Source organism: Leucoraja erinacea, chromosome 1 (genome assembly GCF_028641065.1).
Source record: "Leucoraja erinacea ecotype New England chromosome 1, Leri_hhj_1, whole genome shotgun sequence".
Taxonomy (NCBI): domain Eukaryota; kingdom Metazoa; phylum Chordata; class Chondrichthyes; order Rajiformes; family Rajidae; genus Leucoraja; species Leucoraja erinaceus.
Window position 1 is genome coordinate 73,916,058 of NC_073377.1, and position 20,613 is coordinate 73,936,670.

The 20,613-nt window shown below is 41.7% G+C and overlaps 1 protein-coding gene across 8 annotated transcripts in view; it reads right to left on the reverse strand.

Annotated features, from left to right (window-relative positions):
• Window positions 1-10,523, reverse strand: part of LOC129698412 (kelch-like protein 5) — a 100,394-nt gene extending 89,871 nt beyond the window's left edge. For 2 of the 8 annotated variants that reach the window (XM_055637605.1, XM_055637577.1), the window contains exon 1: window positions 10,245-10,523. The gene's annotated coding sequence lies outside the window, so the exon portion shown is untranslated. Of the gene's footprint in view, window positions 1-8,373; window positions 8,537-9,958; window positions 9,978-10,096 lie in introns of those variants that run through there. The other 6 variants (XM_055637573.1, XM_055637569.1, XM_055637603.1 and 3 more) reach the window with 3 other exon arrangements.
• Window positions 10,524-20,613: the final 10,090 nt, after the last annotated feature.

Here is a 20,613-nt window from a genome sequence, read left to right on the forward strand (position 1 = left end):
GGCCATGTGCGCGACTTTGGCGCCTTTGAGGGGGGGGCGGGATTAAAATGCAGTTTTCTACTGCCTGTCGGCGGCGGATTTCCTCGGGCTGCTAGCTGCTGAAGAAAAATTGATCTGACTTCCGTTCCCAATTTTTTTTTTTTTTTCTTTTAAATTGTGAGCCAATTTAATAATTACATTAAAATAAAAAGCAACTTCTAACGCCCTCAACGCCTACAACGTGACGGATCGCATGAACGGGACAAAACAAAATTCAAGTCGTGTATTTTACATATAATCTTGTTTCTTGGGCTGGCTTTAATCTAATTTTACGTTACGAAAATGTGATTTGGGCCCCATACGAACTGGCAGTGTTTTTCCTGCCGATATGGGGGTTCAAATTCACCGCAAATGCAACGTTCCAATCGATCGCATTCCAGAAAAACACACTTGCAAGACGATTTAAATGCTCTTTATTTTGGACAATCATGTCATAAGAGCATCTAAATCGTTTTTTTTTGTGTTATTGTCTATCCATAGTCAATATTTTTATACTAAAAATATTTTTAGTCCCATGTATTGTGCAAAAAAATACTAGTTTTAAATATATTGAGAGGATGCCTTCCATCTGGGATATAAATTCATGACAGTGAGATTTAAAAACCATGTTAAATTGTGAAGTCTTGTGTGAATGGGATTAGTTTGTTATTTGGTTACTTAGGCTATTAAAAAAAAATCATTTTCTTAAGAAATGGAATCTACAGGACATTCGTAATGGGAAAGTAGTGGGCAGAAAGGCATGTCATGCGAGGTTTGAAGTGTAAAAACTTGTAGTCTACAATGCCAAAATTGAAAAGTTGAGGAAAAACAAGGTGTGCAGAGTTGCTTATTGGTTACAATCTGAGGAGTGTGATAATGCTACTGATTATGATATGCCAATGTACCAGCTAGCAACTGATCTTCATAGTCTTGGTCTATTGCTAGAAATTGTAATTTATTTACCTATCTGTTACGGACTTACAGCATATAATACAATAATATTAAAGTTCTGATCTTGAGAATATCACATTTTTGAATTTTCAAATTATTATTCCGTCACAACGGTCAATTTTGTAATTAACTACAATTAGGTAATTAACTAATTATATGCTTTAATTTCAGGTCATCCAAGTAAGATGTTTTATATTTGTTTCAGAATGTTTCAATCTATAATAACTGAAAATTTCATTCAGTTCTCTTGATTTTTAAGAACGTTATGGGCTTTTGACTGTCCTGGATCACAGCTTTTGTGTTAAGTCAATGGAAAAGCAATAGGGAACAAGATGCAAATTTCCGAGTATGAAAACGGCCATTCTTTTTTAATACTGAAGATATGAAAGTAAATTAGGTGTTAAATTAAACGTCTTTTTATGCTTTATCTGTTGAGATAAATTGCAGACTTGATTTTTAAAGTCTCAAATGTTGTAACATTGCTACTCACTGGGCCATTTGCATCCTTCCCCAACATGATCATTAACTGTTCCTTTATTTCCCCACTAGAGGACCATGCGATAACTCAACAAAAAAAAATTCCACTGCTGAACCCTATCTCCATAAATAAAAACAGCAGAATATTCAAAAATAGCAACAGCTTGGATACCTGCAAGATCACATGGCAAAAAAGGTTTCAAGCCCGTTCAGCGAGATGCAGCAAAAGGGCCCCAAATAAAGTAATGGGGTGGGACGAGGGCAGTGGGGAGGAAAGATTTGCACGTGTGCTTGAAAACATGGTCTTACAGGTGTTGTCCGATGAAGGAACTTAAACCTGAATTTTTTTTTCCACAGCAGCTGCCCGAACACGGAGTGATTCCAACATTTTCTGCTTTTACTTTTGATTCTTTGAATCGGCATAATTGGTTTGATTATCTTCAGATGGGTTAGAAGATTGTACTGAGATAGGTGGCAGTGGTATGGGAGAGGATCTAGAAGTAAAGGGATTTTAGAGATAATTTCAGTGCAAGAATTAGCCACTGTGGATAAAACTGTCAATAATGAAGCAAATTGACGGGAAACCCACAGGATGCCAGAGTAAGAGCAAAAAAAGTGGAAGTTGGCAATTAAGAAGTCTGGAGGCAGTTAGAGTGTCCCCAGAACCTCTCACTCTAATCTGGTCAACATGGCAATGGAAGACTTGGGGATGCTGGAGGGGCAAAAAAAAAAAAAAAAAGAAGAATCACAAACCAAGGAAAAACATTTTAAATTTGAAGCAGAAACACATTTTGAATTAATCAAGGTTTAAGATTGGGGACAATGGTTTTAAAGTACTTAGTACAGTTCAGGATACAGAAAGCCAAGCTGTGGATACATTCAAGCATAGGTGACAGATTAGTTTAAAGAACTGAAGTAACTTGATATGGAAAACACAATAGCAGCTTTTGGTGCCTGATGAACTGAGATGGGGCAGAATAAAGCAATATTATGGAAATTGTCTTATTTCTGATTGAAAGGATGTGATATAGAAACTAGATCGTGAGTTGTCAAGGCTAAAGGAGATGGAATTGGTGGCTTTCAGACAATGACTTTTACATTCCAAGTGGTTTGTTCAAAAAAAAAAAATTGTGGCTCATTTAAGATTGCAGATTTCTTGATTAGTACGGGTGTCAGGGGTTATGGGGAGAAGACAGGAGAATGGGGCTAGGAGGGAGAGATAGATCAGCCATGATTGAATGGCGTAGACTTGATGGGCCGAATGGCTTAATTCTGTTCCTTAGTCATAGTGATAGTGTGGGAACAGGCCCTTGGGTCATTCAGCCCAACTTGCTCACACCGGCCAAAATGGCCCAGCTACACTAGTTCCACCTGCCTGCGCTAGGTCCATATCCCTCCAAACATTATGTCCGTAGTCTGATATATGTTTGAACACAAGAATTATGAAGAAAGAGCCCAACAGTGGTGGAGAAGTTGAACTGGAGGTCACTTGTCTCTCATCCAGTCTATCCCAAATCCTCAATTACATTCAAAGGGGCAGCTACAAAGTGAGCGAGGTGGAAAGTCGAGAATTGTTCTTTGGAGTTTTCTATAGTAATCAAATGAAGGGATAAGATAAGTCATGCTGCATGCCACATAAACCATGCCAGCCATGATGTTTTAACCATGTTAAATAACAATGTTAAAGTATGCCAATAAACTGAACTATAAGAGACGCCAATTAAAACATTTATACGGACTTCATTGATCTCTAGAAAACCAACATTCCGATTTTGGTATAGATTTAATAATGCTGAGAGGGTTTGAACCTTATTGAGCATAAGATATAAATGAATATCTAGTAGATATTAACACACTGCATGTTGAGCATAGCCATGTTGATCACAACTGGTAAATTGTACATAAAAGTGCAATATTCTAGTTATCATTCAAGCTTCTGCAAATAAAAAATCGTTTAGACCACAAATGTACAATCTTCCTGACAAGCCTGATTTTTGCTTGGCATAAAAGAGTTACTGATAATTAAGAATGATGAGAACATAGTAGGAAATTTGATCATTTAAAAAAATGTATTTTAATAATTATCTTGTCTACTGACTGTAAAATAATTGAAACTGATTGAAACTTATACAAAACCTTTTACTAAGTTCACTGATATAAATTTAGCAGTGTCTCAAAAAAAGTCAACATCTATTTTTATTTAACATGTCAATCATAGCCTGTGCTTCTCAGAAACAAGCACAATTTGAAAATCAAGTGACCAAATCTTTCCGTCCTCATCACTTCACTTTGGGTTCAGCTTGGGGGCAAAGCTAGCCTTGGGCAGAAGAATTTTCATGCCAGTGGTAGAAAAATAGCAGAAATTCGATTTATGCTGATATAGTCCCCCCCTCATTTCAGGGCACCATAAAATTTGGGACACAGCAATGGCATGTAAATGAAAGTAGTCATGTTTAGTATTTTGTTGCATATCCTTTGCATGCAATGACTGCTTGAAGTGTGCAATTCATAGACATCACCAGTTGCTGGACGTCTTCTCTGGTGATGCTCTGTCAGGCCTGTATTGTAGCCATCTTTAGCTTATGCTTGTATTGGGGGCTAGTCCCCTTCATTTTCTCTTCAGCATATAAAAGGCATGCTCAATTGGGTTCAGATCAGGTGATTGACTTGGCCTCTCAAGAATTGACCATATTTTAGCTTTGAAAAACTCCTTTGATGCTTTAGCCGTATGTTTGGGATCATTGGCTTGCTGTGGAATGAACCGCTGACCAATGAGTTTTGAGGCATTTGTTTGAACTTGAGCAGATAGGATGTGTCTATACACTTCAGAATTCATTATGCTACTACCTTCAGCAGTTGTATCATCAATGAAGGTAAGTCAGCCAGTACCTCCAGCAGCCATATATGCCCAGGCCATAACACCCCACCACCGTGTGTCACAGATGAGGTGGTATGCTTTGGATCTTGGGCAGTTCCTTCTCTCCTCCATACTTTGCTTTGCCATCAATCTGATACAAGTTAATCTTCGTCTCATCTGTCCACAAGACCTTTTTTTTCCAGAACTGTGGTTGCTCTTTTAAGTACTTCTTGACAAACTGTAACCTGGCCATCCTATTTTTGTGGCTAACCAGTGGTTTGCATCTGGCAGTGCAGCCTCTGTATTTCTGTTCATGAAGTCAGTGGTCATTGACAAATCCACACCTGACTCCTGAAGAGTGTTTCTGATCTGTCGGACAGGTGTTTGGGGATTTTTCTTTATTATAGAGAGAATTCTTCTGTCATCAACTGTGGAGGATTCCCTTGGCCTGCCAGTCCCTTTGCGATTAGTAAGCTCACCAGTGCTCTCTTTCTTCTTACTGATGTTCCAAACAGTTGATTTAGGGAAGCCTAAGGTTTGGCTGATGTCTCCAACAGTTTTATTCTTGTTTTTCAGTCTCATAATGGCATCTTTGACTTTCATTGGCACAACTTTTGTCGTCATGTTGATAATTGATAAACAGCAATAAAAGTGTCCAAAGGTGATGGAAAGACTGGAGGAAAGACTAGGCGGTGAGAGCTCCCTTATACCTGCATAAAGGAGGCAATTAAACACACAGGAGCAATTACAAACGCCTGTGAGGCCATGCTAAACATCACTACTTTCATTTACATGGCATTGCTGTGTCCCAAACATTATGGTGCCCCGAAATGGGGGGACTATGTATAAACACTGCTGTACTTTCTACTTCTGGTGAAACCAAAGTGTATAAAAATGGCCTTTATTAAAATCTGACAATGTGCACTTTAACCACATGTGATTTTTTCTATTACAAATCTCAAATTGTGGAGTACAGAGGCAAATAAATAAATGCTGGGTCTTTGTCCCAAATATTATGAAGGGCACTGTAATTGCTTCTCTTTCATTTTTATTATGGTAAATTGGACACTAAAGAAAACTACCTGGCACTATGTTTGCACCCTGCACACCTGCATCAAATCATTCTTTAACTTGCTTAGCATTAGAATAAAAAACTATCCACAAATCTCACTGTATGGCCGTGATTTCTAAATCACCATACATGTAAATTGATAGTTTTGTAACTTGAAATAATTTAGCCATGATCATGGATCATCAAAATTTACAGTGGGAAAAAACAGAAAACAGAAGTACAATAACTTATGAGGAGACAGGAGGAAGATACTGACAACTGATCCACATCCCCTTTGATGGATCATTATAACCGCTTACACCCTTCTGCGTCTCCCTCTCCCATGACTTTCAGCCTGAAGAAGGGTCTTGACCCGAAAGTTGTGGATGTAAACCCAGTCTAGACACCCAACTATTAACCTCATCTTCATTCATGCTTCCTTGGGCAGCCAACATAATCAAAGTTCATAAATTCATAAGACATTGATTCTACTCCGCCATTCAATCCTGGCTGATCTATCAATCCCTCTCAATCCCATTCTTCTCCCTGTAACCTTTGACACTCTTAATAATCAAGAGAATATCGATCTCTGCTTTAAAAATAGCTAAAGATTTGGCCTCCATTGCTAGAGTGAGAACAGCACTTCACATTCCACTTTTGTAGCTTACAACACAACAATATGAATAATTGTTGAATTATTCTGTCTGAAGAAGGGTTTCGGCCCGAAACGTTGCCTATTTCCTTCGCTCCATAGATGCTGCTGCACCCGCTGAGTTTCTCCAGCTTTTTTGTGTACCTTCAATATGAATAATTAATTCCCTTCCCTGTGCCCCACCTACATGCACAAAAGGTCTCCCACAATCACAATCACCCTGCTCTTTTCCCCTCCATTGTACACTCCTTCCATATCGAGGCCCATATTTCCCTCTTATTCCTGCTCTTCCTCCTCCACCCATTCTCCTGACACCCCCAGCTTCAGCCTACAGAGAGGAGGTTCAACAACTCATCAGCTGGTGTGATATCAATAACCTTCAACTCAATGTCAATAAAACAAAAGAAATAACTGTGGACTTCAGGAAGAAACAGACAACACACACCCCACTTACCATCAATGGCAGTGCAGTGGAGTCTGTGAAAAGCACCAAGTTCCTGGGAGTGCACATCACAGATGATCAGACATGGTCCACCAACACCATCTCCCTAGTCAAGAAGGCACAGCAACGCCTCCACTTCCTTCGACGGATGAGGAGAGCTGACCTCCCCCCTTCTGCCCTCACGACTTTTTACAGGGGTGCCATTGAGAGCATTCTTACCAGCAGTCTCTCAGTCTGGTATGGCAGTTGCTCTGCTGCTGACCAGAAGGCCCTACAGAGAGTGGTGAGGACAGCGGAGAAGATCACCAGATCACCCCAACCAGCAATCCAGGACCTATACCCATCTCGCTGTCGCAAGAGAGCAAGCAATATCATCAAAGACACCACCCACCCAGCACACAAACTGTTCACCCTCCTACCTTCCGGTAAGCGCTACGGCAGCATGCGGAGCAAAACCGCCAGATTCAAAAACAGCTTTTTCCCTCAGGCCATCAGACTACTCAACACACTTAAGAAAATTCCATGAACAGTACCCAAACAAAGACAAACAGTGAAAATAACTTTGGCTCAATGTCTCCAGTACGAAATTTGCACTTTTTCTATATTGCACCTTTCATTGTTGCACCCTTTTTATAATACCTCAACGTTTTTGCTACATTTTGGCACACTTTGAATATTTAATATTTTAAATAATGTAATGTCTATTGTCTATTTTTATTGGTATGTTGTCTGTCTGTTTTTAATATTACTTGCACATTTGGAGTATGGGGAAATGTAATTTCAATCTTCTGTGTAACTACTGTTGCATAATTGAATTGACAATAAAGTTTACTTTGAACTTTGAACTTTACATTTCACATCACTTCTTTCCTTATCTGACACTATTGTTCCCTTTCCAACTCTAGCATTTGTCAATTACTCCACCCGTCTGCAAATCACCCACTCTCACTGTATCCGTCTATTACACGCCAAGCTTTGCCCTACCTGCACCTCTTTTCCATCTTCTCCCCCCCCCACCCACACTCCATCGATCAAAAGGTGGTTTCTGAACTGGCCTGTCCATTCCCTCCACAGATGCTGCTTGACCTGCTAAGTTCCAAGAGAGTTGTGAATCACCCAGAGTGTTGTGAATTCACCCAGAGAGTTGAGAATCTGCGGAATTCTCTGCCTCAGAGGGCAGTGGAGGCCGATTCTCTGGATGCTTTCAAGAGTTAGATAGAGCTCAAAGATAGCGGAGTCAAGGGATATGGGGAGAAGGCAGGAACGGGGTACTGTTTGTGGATGATCAGCCATGATCACAGTGAATGTGGCTTGAAGGGCCGAATGGCCTACTCCTGCAGCTATTGCCTATTGTTCCTCTGGAAGTTTATTTCAAAATCCCCTGGCTGATCTTTAATGACCAGAATTCACTGATTTCAGTAATATACAAAGAAAAACAAAATGTAGCTGTGAATTAAACCAAATATAAAATTGGTAACAAAAGTAGAGCATGGATAATGGATCCATATACATTCCACATGAAAATTCAGTTTGCACAATGAGATCAAGGCCTCATAATGACCAAGCCTCACAGAACAGTGACAATGAGAGTGTTTTATTGTCATATGCCCCCAAAAAAGAAATTTTTACATGCAGCAGCATAACAGATAGTTAAACATAGTACTCCGGGAAAATCATAATAAACAAAAAAAGTTCAGTTAATAAAAAAAAACCCAATACTAACAAATAAGAATAAAATAATATCCGCACAACTCTGCGCCTATTTGAGGATTTTTTTAAAAAGTGGTTAATGCTGCGTGAATTAAGTTATCTAAAAATAAAAGAGAAAATATCTGTTTGACAGGGATATGCAGTAATAGACCATTATGAGCAAAAATAATACTGGTCCAGAGTTTTGTGTCTAGAATAACAGGATTGAAACCTACCTGAAATTGTTCTAAAGGTTTATTTTAAAGATTCGTGGTTTAGCAAATTTAGCAAGTAGACCTTAGCAAAACGTCATGACTTTTTCTCCTTCTGGCGAATTCATGGAAGGTTGGACAATGAATTCATGGACAGATGTAACACTTTTTGTCCCCTGTGGCTGGTAAACTCTTCTCCAGATTAAAGAAACACAAAACTGGCTCCTCCCTCGCTTCACTCCTACCATTGGAAAGATGGTAATAGGAGTCTTAAAACTGTGACCACCAAGTTCAATAATAGCTTCTTCACAACCATAAAAATTAATATACACAGGGATCTTGGTGGTCCAAGTCCATAACTCCCTGAAAATGGCAATATAAGTAGAGTGGTACAGGTGGCATTGGTACGCTTGGCTTCATTCGTCAAGGTATTGAGTACGAATCAGGAAGCCATGATGTAGCTTTATAGGACTTTAATTAGGAGTTCGCTCCATAGATGCTGTCACACCCACTGAGTTTCTCCAGCACTTTTGTCTACCTTTAACTAGGCCACATTTGGAGTATTGTGTGCAATTATGGTTGACCATTACAGAAAGAATATGGAGGCTTTGGAAAGTGTGCAGAAGAGGTTTATCAGAATGATGGTACACAAAATTGCTGGAGAAACTCAGCGCGTGCAGCAGCATCTATGGAGCGAAGGAAATCGGCGACGTTTCGAGCCGAAACCCTTCTTCAGACTGATGGGGGGTGGGGGGAGAAGGAAGGGAAAAGGGAGGAGGAGGAGCCCGAGGCTTTGACATTAGGACATGATTTCATGATAGACAGATTGTTTTCTGTGGAACGCTGGAAAGTGCCAGTAGACCGATAGAAGTGCATGTAGTTATACGAGCCATAGCGAGGGAAGGCAATCAGAACCTTTTTCCACAAGGTGGAAACAAATATCAAATACTCGTTGACATAGTTTTATGATGAGAGGGGCAAAGTTTAAACGATATGTGCAAGGAATTTTTTTTTTTTTTTTTTTTTAAAAGAGTGGCAAGTCTTGGAACGTGCTGCCAGGGGCAGTGGTTGAGGATAAGATAGTGGCACTTAAGATAATTTTGGATGGGCATAAGGATATGCAGGGAATGGAGACATGGATTATAAGAGTTGGTCTTGGCATCATGTTGGGCACAGTTCCTGTGTTGTACTGTTCTATATAACCACCAGGCTCTTAAACACTACACAACACCAAACCACAAACTGTGGAATGTTTTTGGTTGCACCAAGGACTTCTGGCTTTTTTGCACTAATAATAAATTAATTCATTGAAGTTTGTTTATTATATATTATCCACGTTTATTGTTTGCACGTCTCTTACGCTACTGCAAATAAGTATTTCATTGTTCCGTTTCGGTACAAATAACAATTAAACACTCTTGACTCGAGTCCCCAAGGGCTGCAAACTCTTCCCCAGAGTGAGGAGACACAGGTGGGTTGGTTGTAGTCTTTAGTTGGAGAAACACACCTCGTCCTGAGCCCATGGGAAGCCTGTTGTTTATTAACCAGTGGACAGAACGGGACGGAGAGGTGGGAACGAGTGGAACAGTGTGAAGGAAATGCCACTTACACTGAGCAGGCAGCGCTCAGCGCCGCATCGCCCACACTCACCATCGCCATCGCTGGCAAAGAGCTGGGTCCCCGGGCCCCCGCCCGCCCGCCACCCCGCGCCCAGCGTCAGCCGTCACGTCCCATCACATCCACTCACCGCGCTGACGTCACCCTCCCACGGTGAGCGGCCGTTTGTTTCCGAACGCGGTTGGCGATACACGCAGCTCCTCGCGCCGCTGCGGACCAACCGCCCGCCCGCCCGAGACCACCGCCACCAACGATCACTCGCTCACGCGCTCACTCACAGTTGCTGCCGGCGCCGCACTTCCGCCCCTCTTGTTGTGGTGACGCGGCGTTCATGCCCCCTTCCCTGGCCACGCGTCTGCGCACTCGGCGTTGCGAGTCGAACCGAGCCAGATGGCCAGGGTTCCCAGGATGGGATAGGTTGCAGTTTATGTTTTTGTGCAGGTCAGATCTGCTTCACTGTTTCTGCTCGATCCAGTATTTACTCACTAACTCGACTTTTCTTTCACCTCAATCAAGGCTGCAATTCAACCCTTTGCCTCAATATTCCAATGCCCTTCCAGCAGCAGGCGTTCCTGTCTAACGTCTTCCATAAACTGAGTTAGATGAGTTCACATGAGTTAAAATGCACAGAAACAGGCCTTTCAGCTTGCCAATAACACTGGTATACGCGATTGTTCAAGAAGGAACTGCAGGTGCTGGAAAATCGAAGGTAGACAAAAATGCTGGAGAAATTCAGCGGGTGCGGCAGCGTCTATGGGTTTCGGCTCGAAACGTTGCCTATTTAATTCGCTCCATAGATGCTGCCGCACCCGCTGATTTTCTCCAACATTTTTGTCTACCACTGGCATAAGCGAGTTTGGTATTACAACTGCGCATGCCCAGGTCATGGGTCATTCGGGATAAATATTCTCGCCAGCTGAGCTGTGTGTGTGCACAGACCAGCGTATTCACTTCAATGAGATTTATAAATAAACGTATCCGTCAAATATGTCAGCAGTAGGCCACAGCGTACGGCAGGCTGCACAAATCCATAATTGTATTTATTTAAATTTGACTCAATACAGCAACAGCCTTCTACCGTTTGAGGCAGAAGAATTGTGCAGCAGGCTGATGCCGTCTGGTTCGACATCCGTAGGTGCCTGCTCTAAAAAAAGCTGCGGCTCTGCTGTTGTCTCTGTTGTTGTTTGCCTGACTGAGGTCAGTTGACAGGGTTCACCACAGGGAGGTCGACAACATGAGTCCAAGCAACAGCCTTGAAAACACAAGAATGCCTGGAACGAACCTGTCAATTATCAAATCCCTGGCATTAGCCGGAGTCACAGCCATTCAAATTTAATATTGATTTTCACGAATTACAAGTTGTGTTAACCAATTTGAGATGATCCTTACATTCCTATCTAAACAACCTTCCTGGATTGAAGGAAACAAGGAGAATGTGCTGTGTGGGGGGTAGGTTGGAAAGTTCAGATTGGATTCGAACAGGCTGATTAAACTTTCGAGGTGGGTTTGGCTTAAATAAAGATGCTGTAGCTTTAACCTCTAAGGTTGCTTCCAGTCTGTCAGGGCACCTAATTGGGAGCCGGTTCGGGTGACCGCGCGGTGATAATTATGAGAATGTGCAGCCATTTGAACTGCAGCCAAACTAGAGGCTTCACTCAGGAGTGGGGCGCAGCTCCCCAGCTGATGGGACCTGTTCTCGCCCTCTTTCAAGGAGGCGCCGCCCGCCCCAGCAAGTGGACAAACATGGAGCCAACCTGTAATACGAGTGGGTGCATTTTCTCAGTCAGGTTTTGTCGACAGTTGGGGTGGGGGATCTGGGAGAGAGAGCTGGCGATGTCGCACAGACGGAACAGTTTAACAACGACCCATTAAAATCCGTACTTCGGCCACTCGGCAACCTGGGCTGATCTAATCTGACAGCCCTCTCACCAGCACGCTGCTTGCCCGATCCTAACGCAGAACCTCCACAAAACCTTTGGGCTTAGGGTAACACCTGTACAAAGAGCCTCTGCTAACAAGGGCTGGCGAACTATGCTGGTCAACATGCACTGGGCGAGATGGCTGGGGGAAATGCACCGCAACTACCGCAAACTTGGAACAGCACAGATCCTCCACTCAATCTATCCAATACTAAAGGGCAGGCATTTCACAGTTAAATGTCTTATATCAGATTGGCAGCTCCTTCACAAGTTTTCCTCTGAGATTAATCTTTGTCTTAACGGTACATTCAAACCGCCTGTAGGTAAAGCATCAGCCCTCATCACATGGATACAGTCGCTGCCTGCCTCAGATGAAATATATTTTTACACATAAATTATGAATAAAGATAAGAAAATGTTTCAAACACGAGTAATATTTTCTTATTCCAGTAGCAAACACTTTAAGGATTAAATGAAAATAATAAATTATTTAACTTTTTGAATATTTCATAATTGCAGATTAATGAACTGAACTAGAACTGGGACTGTGTAAGTAGTTTGTGAACAGCAGAACAAGAAAGGAAGCTGTTGAGTTGACAGAATTCTAGATTAATTCCTTGGTAGAATAGTTAACAATTTATACACAGTTTATACAGCCTTGCGTTCGCTTTTTAAAATCCCAAATGACCTTTGACAAATCCCATGATTCCTTGCGTTTATCGAGATACCGAACTCATACTAATCGCTCTAAACCTGTGCTATCCATGTACCTATTCCAGTGAATATTAATTGCAGTTAAAGCACATGCCTCAACTATCTCCTCAGAGCTATGGCTTCTGCAGTGTCAACTCCTGTCACCCCAAAACCTAACCACCATTACCAAAACACATAGAAACATAGAAACATAGAAATTAGGTGCAGGAGTAGGCCATTTGGCCCTTCGAGCCTGCACCGCCAAATGATCCATGGCTGATCATCCAACTCAGTATCCCGTACCTGCCTTCTCTCCATACCCCCTGATCCCCTTAGCCACAAGGGCCACATCTAACTCCCTCTTAAATATAGCCAATGAACTGGCCTCAGCTACCCTCTGTGGCAGAGAGTTCCAGAGATTCACCACTCTCTGCGTGAAAAAATAGAATAGTTTCTTTATTGTCATTGTAACATGGGCCATGTACAAAAGTTCTTCTCATCTCGGTTTTAAAGGATTTCCCCTTTATCCTTAAGCTGTGACCCCTTGTCCTGGACTTCCCCAACATCGGGAACAATCTTCCTGCATCTAGCCTGTCCAACCCCTTAAGAATTTTGTAAATTTCTATAAGATCCCCTCTCAATCTCCTAAATTCTAGAGAGTATAACCAAGTCTATCCAGTCTTTCTTCATAAGACAGTCCTGACATCCCAGGAATCAGTCTGGTGAACCTTCTCTGCACTCCCTCTATGGCAATAATGTCCTTCCTCAGATTTGGAGACCAAAACTGTACGCAATACTCCAGGTGTGGTCTCACCAAGACCCTGTACAACTGCAGTAGAACCTCTCTGCTCCTATACTCAAATCCTTTTGCAATGAAAGCTAACATACCATTCGCTTTCTTTACTGCCTGCTGCACCTGCATGCCTACCTTCAATGACTGGTGTACCATGACACCCAGGTCTCGCTGCATCTCCCCCTTTCCCAATCGGCACAACATTTAGATAATAGTCTGCTTTCCTGTTTTTGCCACCAAAATGGATAACCTCGCATTTATCCACATTATACTGCATCTGCCAAACATTTGCCCACTCACCCAGCCTATCCAAGTCACCCTGCAGTCTCCTAGCATCCTCCTCACAGCTAACACTGCCCCCCAGCTTAGTGTCATCCGCAAACTTGGAGATATTGCCTTCAATTCCCTCATCCAGATCATTAATATATATTGTAAATAGCTGGGGTCCCAGTACTGAGCCTTGCGGTACCCCACTAGTCACTGCCTGCCATTGTGAAAAGGACCCGTTTACTCCTACTCTTTGCTTCCTGTTTGCCAGCCAGTTCTCTATCCACATCAATACTGAACCCCCAATGCCTTGTGCTTTAAGTTTGTATACTAATTTCTTATGTGGGACCTTGTCGAAAGCCTTCTGGAAGTCCAGATACACCACATCCACTGGTTCTCCCCTATCCATGCTACTAGTTACATCCTCGAAAAATTCTATAAGATTCGTCAGACATGATTTACCTTTCGTAAATCCATGCTGACTTTGGCCAATGATTTCACCACTTTCCAAATGTGCTGCTATCCCATCTTTAATAACTGACTCTAGCAGTTTCCCCACTACCGATGTTAGACTAACTGGTCTGTAATTCCCCATTTTCTCTCTCCCTCCCTTCTTAAAAAGTGGGGTTACGTTTGCTACCCGCCAATCTTCAGGAACTACTCCAGAATCTAAAGAGTTTTGAAAGATTATTACTAATGCATCCACTATTTCTGGAGCTACTTCCTTAAGTACTCTGGGATGCAGCCTATCTGGCCCTGCTGATTTATCGGCCTTTAATCCATTCAATTTACCCAACACCCTGCCCGGCTAACCTGGATTTCACTCATTCCTCCAACTCCTTTGACCCGCGGCCCCCTGCTATTTCCGGCAGATTATTTATGTCTTCCTTAGTGAAGACGGAACCAAAGTAGTTATTCAATTGGTCCGCCATATCCTTGTTCCCCATGATCAACTCACCTGTTTCTGACTGCAAGGGACCTACATTTGTTTTAACTAATCTCTTTCTTTTCACATATCTATAAAAACGTTTGCAGTCAGTTTTTATGTTCCCTGCCAGTTTTCTTTCATAATCTATTTTTCCTTTCCTAATTAAGCCCTTTGTCCTCCTCTGCTGGTCTTTGAATTTCACCCAGTCCTCCGGTATGCTGCTTTTTCTGGCTAATTTGTACGCATCATCCTTCGCTTTGATACTATCCCTGATTTCCCTTGTTATCCATGGATGTACTACCTTCCCTGATTTGTACTACCTTCCCTGATTTTGTACTACCTTCCCTGATTTTGTACTACCTTCCCTGATTTGTTACATGTCACCATGACTACCAAATTCCATAACCTAACCATCATTTCCTACTAAGATTCCCCCTTCAGGCTTCATATCTTTGTTCCTGCCAACCCATAGCTTTCAAAGAAAACACATTATAATATTTGATGAATGTACTAAAAGTTTATTCTTTATTGATATTACAAATTCATATAACAATTCTGCTTCATAGAAGTCTTACCATCGTAGCTTTTCGTTCTATGCCTCAAAACAATTTCAGTCTCTTTGGTATTTGCATGCATTGGCCCATCCTCTGGCTTACCTACTCTTAGCAAAGGTGTGCATGTAGCCATTTAACCTGCCTCTGAGCCCAAATCTCACAATCCTTTTCAGGTGGACGATCATCAAACTCTTCTAAGGTGCTGATGCATTCTTTTCATACCATAAGCAGCCCTGATTAGAGAAATAGCAATCCTCTTCATACTCCCATTCAGTGTCTCCTCGGGCAGTGACCATTATCTCTCATTCACCATGTCCGCTCACTTCCATGTTACTTACACTTAATCATCGCCATGACATTCGCTGGAGTAGCAACACTTCATTCTCTTCTGCCGAAGGCTGTTCTGATTTGCTGTTTACCAAGACAAGTTACAAAGATGCAAACAAAGTGTCTTCTTTTGAAGGTAGTCAACATTCGGATGAGGGGATTAAAGGCCTTGTGGCCAAGTTTGCAGATGATACAAAAATAGGTGGAAGGGCAGGTAGTGTAGAGAAAGTAGGGACTCTGTAGAAGGACTTGGACAGGTTGGGAGAGTGGGCAGAGAAGTGGCAGATAGATTACAGTGTAGCAAAGTGTGGAATCATTTATTTTGGTAGTAGGAATAATGGCGCAGACTATTTTCTAAATGGGGAGAGAACCCAGAAATCAAAGATGCAAAAGTACTTGCGAGTGTTGGTGCAGGATTCTCAAAAACTTAATTTGCAAGTCGAATCGGTAATAAGGAAGGCAAACAATATGCTAGCATTTATTTCAAGAGTGCTGGAATACAAGAACAGGGATGTAATGCTGAGGTTCTATAAGGCAATGGTCAGGCCGCGTTTGGAGTATTTTGAGCAATTTTGGAAGCCATAACTAAGGAAGGATGTGCTGGCTCTGGAGAGGGTCCAAAAGAGATATAGACAATAGACAATAGGTGCAGCACCGCCTTTCAATGTGATCATGGCTGATCATCCCCAATCAGTACCCCGTCACCCCGTTCCTGCCTTCTCCCCATATCCCCTGACTCTGCTATTTTTAAGAGCCCTATCTAGCTCTCTCTTGAGAGCATCCAGAGAACCTGCCTCCACCGCCCTCTGAGGCAGAGAATTCCACAGACTAACCACTCTCTGTGAGAAAAAGTGTTTCCTCGTCTCTGTTCTAAATGGTTTACTCCTTATTCTTAAACTGTGGCCCCTGGTTCTGGACTCCCCCAACATCGGGAACATGTTTCCTGCCTCTAGCATGTCCAAGCCCTTAACAATCATATGTTTCAATGAGATCCCCTCTCATCCTTCTAAACTCCAGAGTGCACAAGCCCAGCTGCTCCATTCTCTCAGCATATGACAGTCCCGCCATCTGGGGAATTAACCGTGTAAACCTACGCTGCACCCCCTCAATAGCAAGAATGTCCTTCCTCAAATTAAGGGACCAAAACTGCACACAATACTCCAGGTGTGGTCTCACTAGGGCTCTGTACAACTGCAGAAGGACCTCTTTGCTCCTATATTCAATTCCTCTTGTTATAAAGGCCAACATGCCATTCGCTTTCTTTACTGCCTGCTGTACCTGCATGCTTACTTTCATAGACTGATGTACAAGGACCCCCAGAACCCGTTGTACTTCCCCTTTTCCCAATTTGACGCCATTTAGATAGTAATCTGCCTTCCTGTTTTTGCTGCCAAAGTGGATAACCTCACATTTATCCGCATTAAACTGCATCTGCCATGCATCTGCCCACTCCCCCAACCTGTCCAAGTCACCCTGCATTCTCATACCATCCTCCTCACAGTTCACACTGCCACCCAGCTTTGTGTCATCTGCAAATTTGCTAATGTTACTTTGAATCCCTTCATCAAAATCATTGATGTATATTATAAATAGCTGCGGTCCCAGCACCGAGCCTTGCGGTACCCCACTAGTCACTGCCTGTTAATCCCTACTCTTTGTTTCCTGTCTGCCAACCACTTCTCTATCCATGTCAGCACTCTACCCCCAATACCATGTGCCCTAATTTTGCCCACTAATCTCCTATGTGGGACCTTATCAAATGCTTTCTGAAAGTCCAGGTACACTACATCCACTGGCTCTCCCTTGTCCATTTTCCGTGTTACTTCAAAAAATACCAGAAGATTAATCAAGCATGATTTCCCCTTCGTAAATCCATGCTGACTCAGACCGATCCTGTTACTGCTATCCAAATGTTCGGCTATCTCATTTTTTATAATTGACTCCAGCATCTTTTCCACCATTGATGTCAGGTTAACAGGTCTATAATTCCCTGTTTTCCCTGTTTTCTCTCTCCCGTCTTTTTTAAAAAGTGGGATTACATTAGCTACTCTCCAAACCACAGGAACTGATCCTGCCACTTCTAGAGCCACTTCCTTAAGAACCCTGGAATGCAGACCATCAGGCCCTGGGGATTTATCAGCCTTCAGTCCCATCAGTCTATCCAACACCATTTCCTGCCTAATGTGGATTTCCTTCAGTTCCTCCATCACCCCAGATCCTCTGGCCACTACTATATCAGGAAGATTGTTTGTGTCCTCCTTAGACGAATGATCCCAGGAATAAGTGTGTTAACATATGATGAGCGTTTGACGGCACTGGGCCTGTACTCGCTGGAGGTTAGAAGGACCTCATTGAAACTAACCGAATAGTGAAAGGCCTGGATAGAGTGGATGTGGAGAGGATGTTTCCACGTGGGACTAGGTCATAGCCTCAGAATTAAAGTACATTCCGTTAAGAAGGAGATGAGGAGGAATTTCTTTGGACAGAGGGCGGTGAATCGATAGAATTATTTACCATTCTGTGGAGGCCAAGTCAATGGATATTTTTAATGCAGAGATAGATAGATTCTTGATTGGTATTGGTGTCAAGGGTTATGGGGTGAAGGCAGGAGAATGGGGTTAGGAAAGAGAGGTAGATCAGCCATGATTGAATGATGGAGTAGATTTGATGGGCGGAAAGTCCCAATTCTGCTCCTATCACTTTTGACCATATGACCTTATTCAACTTACTGCAGTGGCTATTCACCAATTATCAACATTCAAACTACCTGGTGCATACAGTTTATAAAATCATACCCACATTCATGGACACACAAAGCAGAACTGCCAGACCACCACACATCCAGAAATTACTAATACGGTCTCACTGTCATTTGCATTAAGACTACTCACATTTTTATCTGACAGTAAAACAAATATTTTCCAACCTTCTTAATTGAAATGGCACTTCTGCCTCTGTATAGTTGATTGGTCCTCATCCTCAATTGCAAGGATTGCGATCATGGATATACATAAAACACTTTTAGACCACTTGACCTCTTTGTGCTTCTTTTAAACCATAACACAAATATAAAATAAGGAAGATGCTGGTGTGAACTGAGTGAGAGAAGTAGCATTGTGTCATTGACCATGCTTTTAAGTAATTTTAAAACAAATGAATATATCAAACTTGGCGACATATGTTCAAAGGAAATATGTGTATTTCAAATAGAGGAAAATATGAAAGTATTATTATTAGTAATCTATTGTATGTGCTGAAATGTTGGGTGTACCTTTGATTAAATTGAAATACCTCTGGTATTTTCAAAGTAGCTAAATGTCTCTTTCCACATCCAAAACTATTTTTCATCGTCAGCTGTGTATTTTTCCAAGGTTGTAACTATGTGACCATTTGATCGTTTCTGCAAAATGCTTTTTAATCTTTCCCTTTTTCCACCAGGAAATGGATTGACAGTGCTCAAATATATTCCCTTTTATATCCTACTCATTGTCAGTTCCAAGAGTGCTCTTATATCATTAATTTATTTGGATTGGGACCAGGTGTTAAGAGTTGATCCATTGTCCTACCTAGTGCCCTAATGGGTAAAATGCAGTGAAGTGTAAACTGCATTGTGAAAATGCTTGGAATGCATCGTATCCTTACTACGTGCAAATAGATAGCACTAATTAGTAGTCATTAATTAGATTTATTTAACAATAAGAAAAAATGAAAATAATCTGCTTAGTCTAGACTTACTTTAGGTGATGAACACAGAAACATAGAAATTAGGTGCAGGAGTAGGCCATTCGGCCCTTCGAGCCTGCACCGCCATTCAATATGATCATGGCTGATCATTGGTAATACATTTTGTAAGAAATTTTGCAAGACTATTAGTATTACATTGAATGATTGTGTTGAACGTATTTATAAGAAGTGCAAGATTTTGTCAATTAATTCTACCCGCTATCAGTTTATACCATTTATAGAGTTTTAATTAACAAGATGGAGTAGCTTTAATTATCTGTACATGGACAAGGGAAGGTTCAATTCTAACTCCCAGAGTAATGTTTCATCCTTAAACATATGGGCCAAATCACAGTCTCTTGCATTTCTCATTAAAATATTAATTACCTTCTTTTCCAGATGCTATTTGAATTATGCTATAATGAATTTTGTGGGTTATTAATCAGTATAATACCTAACAGCTCGACTGATTTACTGTAGGTGGTATGTGTTAAATTGTCAAGTGGCTGGAAGAGCTTGCAATAGACTAATCAGTTTAAAAATGCACAGGAGTGTACTCCAGTGACGGTATTGATCAAGGAACTACATTACAAAATGAAAGTTTCAACATCATGTCAATTACTCACACTTTTAAATGATACCTTGAACTCTACAAGTTTGTGCCTGAGCATTACCATCTAAAAATGGAACCAAACCTGGAAATGGGAGTACGGGTCCCAGCCCCTGTAAGTGTTGACTCAGGCAGCATGTTATATTTTTGCAATCTAATGATTATAATCGTACAGACCTGTTGCCAACCCTTCCAACATTAATCATTGGTCTGCTGGGGAACTCTCCAGTTTTAGGTGGAGTTTCCAGTAATTTACGATAATTAATTCAACTCTAGGGACTTCTATATTAACTTTTAGACCTTTGTATTCTCACATCACAGGCATGATACATTATTCTTTTAAATAGATTAAGGGCCATATAAACATTTGAAGGCACGTAGAGATATTTTTTGTGTGTTAGTCTAAAGTATTTAGTTACAGTCATGCAGCACAGAATCGTTGGCATCTATACTAATTCCATTTACCACAACTTGGTCTATAGCATTCTCTACCCTGGCAATTCAAGTTCATGTTTAGATATTTATTCAATGTTGTGTGAGTTTCTGCCTCCACCATGGTCTCAGGCACAGCATTCCAAATTCCAACCATTTTTTATATCCACTTTCAATCGCTTACTCCTTCTATTAAACCTCTGCTATCTGCCATGGAGAAAGGTTGACTTCTGTCTTCCCCATCAATGTCCCTCATAATTTTGTGTGCATCTATCAGATCCCCCCACAGTTGTCTCCATTCCAAGGAAACCAGACCCTGCCTGCCTAGTTTCTACTCATGTCCGAGTCACTCCATCCCAGGCAACATCCCCGGTGAATCTCCTTTGGACCCTCTCCAGAGT